The sequence below is a fragment of the Myotis brandtii genome, unplaced genomic scaffold (assembly GCF_000412655.1).
Source record: "Myotis brandtii unplaced genomic scaffold, ASM41265v1 scaffold388, whole genome shotgun sequence".
NCBI classification, from domain to species: domain Eukaryota; kingdom Metazoa; phylum Chordata; class Mammalia; order Chiroptera; family Vespertilionidae; genus Myotis; species Myotis brandtii.
The window spans coordinates 1,404,631-1,408,063 of NW_005364882.1; the positions used below are offsets into that span (position 1 = coordinate 1,404,631).

Consider the following 3,433-nt stretch of genomic DNA (forward strand, 5'->3'; position numbering starts at 1 on the left):
TTTGTTATTTCCAATTCAGTATATCTTGACCTATGTGGCTTGAAAGATAAGCAGCTTTCCCAAAAACTGTGTTATTAGAAGTGGTTGCAATCTGGATTCATTCCAGATCCATTATGTAATAGGAGAAAGGCTGGGAGTTCACCCACTAAAAATTGTCATGGTGAGTCCTTGGGATCACGGATACTCTAGTGTGCCTAAATGGAGTGGAGTGAATGTTGCTGTGTCTCCCTGAAGAATCTGCCTGATTTAGGCAATGATGCAGATAAGGAACAGTGGGAAAAAGTCAAACTAAAAGGCTACAAACACATCCTGGACAATGGACTATCTGTGGCAGATTTGGCAGAAAGTATAATGAAGAATCTTAGGTGGGTGTATCTAATTTCCACTATGATTAAGGATCTCTATGGAATAAGAAATGATGTCTTCCTTAGTGTTCCTTGCATCTTGGGACGGAATAAATCTCAGATGTTGTGAAGGTGACTTTGACACCTGAGGAAGAGGCCTGTTTGAAGAAGAGTGCAGTCATACTTTGGAGGGGGGGGACTAAAAGGAGCTGTAGTTTTAAAGTCTTCTAATGTCATACCACTTCACTGTCTAGGCTACAACAGGATTTTAGTTGAAGATTATTCATATTGCCCTTTTTGTCTGAACTGTGACTAAAACCATAATAAGGCAGCTAAGGAAAGACATCAATTTCCTAAAGTTAGAAATAGGAATGGTTCATAAAACCCTGAAGCTATATCCTGATAGTGGATGGTACTTATCTTGTGTAGTATTAAACTGGTTAGTGTGAAATAGTTCCACCTCCTCAAAGGCACTGCTGCCAAAGTTGCACACACTACAGTTGCCCTTCAAATTATATATGTGTTCACTCTGTGTTATATAACTTCCATTTCCTTTGCCCAACATGGCTAGTCCAACATTTCTTTCTGCAATTAATCACATCCTGGGACGCAATATATAAATCCAATATTGCATTCTTATGCATAACTGTTCCAAAGGATCTTATTTTGTGTACTATACATATCAGAACAGTGTATATTGCCATATAACATAAAAAGGTCTACATATAAATAATGCAGCCAACTATTCAAGTGTCATACCAACTAAAACACCATTTTTTTTGGCCAAGTAAGTAATCTAAAATTTTTCTGGGCTGATTAATGTCATTTGTAATATAAATTTTAAATTAAGAAATAATGAAATTTTAGTGTTCATGCATTGTAAAACTTACTATTGCTCCTAGTAAAATGCTCATACTACCAAAGCAATCAACAGAGTCAATGCAATTGCTAACAAACTCCCAGTGGCATTTTTTTCATAAATGGAAAAAATCCTAATATTTATATGGAATATAACAGGACCCAAATAGTCAAGACAATCTCAAGAAATAAAAATAAAGCAGGAGGCCTCACACTTTTTGATTTCAGAACATATTATAAAGCTACAGAAATCAACACAGTATGGTATTGGCATAAAGACAGGTATATAGGAAAATGGAACTGAATAAAGAGAGCAGAAATAAATTTTTGCTAATGTGGTCAAATTATCAACAAGGGTATGAAGAAAACTCAATAGGAAAAGAATAGTCTCTTCAAATAATAGCATTGTGCATACTGGATATCCCATGCAAAAGAATGAAGTTGGACTCTTATATAATACTAGAGGCCCAGTGTATGAAATTCGTTGGGTCCCCTCAGCCCAGCCTACACCCTCTCCAATCTGGGACCCCTTGGGGATGTGCGACTGCTGGTTTAGGCCCGATTCCAGGGATCAGGCCTAAACCGTCAGTCAGACATCTCTCTCACAATCCTGGACCACTGGCTCCTAACCACTCACCTATCTGCCAGCCTGATTGCCCCTCACTACCCCCTCTACTGGCCTGGTCATCCCTTACTGCCCTCCCCTGCCAGGCTGGTCATCCCCAATTTCCCCCCCTCCTGGCCTGGTTGCCCCTAATTGCCCTCCGCTGCCAACCAGGTCACCCTTAACTGCCCCTGCTGCCAGCCTAGTCACCCCCCACCCCCCTACTGCTGGCCTGGTTGCCCCTAACTCCACCCCCCATGCTGGCCTGGTCACCCCTCACTGCCTACCCTGCTGGCCTTGTCACCCCACACAGCCTGCTGTTTGGTCATCCCTCACTGCCCCCCCCCCCTGCCGGATTGGTTGCCCAACACAGCCTGCTATCAGTCATATGTCTGGTTGTTTCGTTCATAATGGTCCCTGGCTTTTTATATATTAGGATACACAATTTAACTCAAAATAAATACCTAAACAGAAGACCTGAAAATATCAAAGTCCTAGAAGAGAACATTGGAGAAAAGCATCATGACATTAAATTTGACAATTATTTCTTGGCTATGATACCAAAAGCATGGGCAAAAGAAACAAAACAAAACAAAAATAGATAAATGAGACTATGTCAAACAAAAACTTTTGCACAATAAAGGAAACGCTCAACTGAGTGAGAAGGCAACGTATAGAATAGGAAAAAAATATTTGTAAACTGTATATTTGATAAGGGGTCATTGAAAGTTTAGCTAAGTTACTTCATGGTATTGCTGCCTTGTCCTCCATTTTTGGGGAAAATGGCCTGCAAAGACCTTAAACTGACACTAGACCCCTCATGCAAGTGCATGTCCTAAATAGCAGCCTGCATAGTCACAACTGAGTTCCTGATATAACTTATTTAATTTCCCAGTTCCTCTGCCTCCCAGCACCTTCTCCTTCTGTGTCCCTTAGATAAACCTTCATTAGATTTACCAAAACCCTGCTCTTTTGTTTAAATTAAGCAATTCTGCCATGGACCCTAATAAAGGCAGATGCCCCAGGTCCTATGTCTCTCTGTCTGTGCTTTGCTCTGACCTCCCCATATAAGATCTGCAAAGTATTTCCTCCAATAATAAACTTCTCTATTTCAATTTCTCTTATGGTCTATTATTGAACCATGACTCACCATCTGGTACCCTGTGCTCCACTTACCAAGTGTTAATTTGACAAATTCATGAAAGTGGTTAATATCCAGAATATATTAAAACGCCTACAATTTAACAACAACAACCAAAAAGAAACAAAATACATACACACACACACGCACACACAAAAGCAAAAATATAATGGGCAAAGAATTGGTAGACATTTTTCCAATGAGGATATACAAATGACCAATATGCATATGAAATGATACTCAAAATCACTGTCCATTATGGCAATATGAACTACTTTAAGTCATCACTTCACACTTGTTAGAATAACTGCTATCAAAAAAATAAATAGATACCAAAATAAAATGAAAGAAAAATAACAAATGCTGACAAGGAAGTAGAGAAATTGGAATCTTTGTGCACTGTTCATGAGAATGCAAACTGGTGTAGCCATTATGGAAAATAGTATGGAGGCCTCTAAAAATTACAAATAGAACTACCATATGATC

General features: G+C 39.3%; 1 pseudogene; it reads left to right on the top strand.

Moving 5' to 3' along the window:
• Positions 1-575, top strand: part of LOC102262402 — a 1,477-nt pseudogene extending 902 nt beyond the window's left edge.
• Positions 576-3,433: the final 2,858 nt, after the last annotated feature.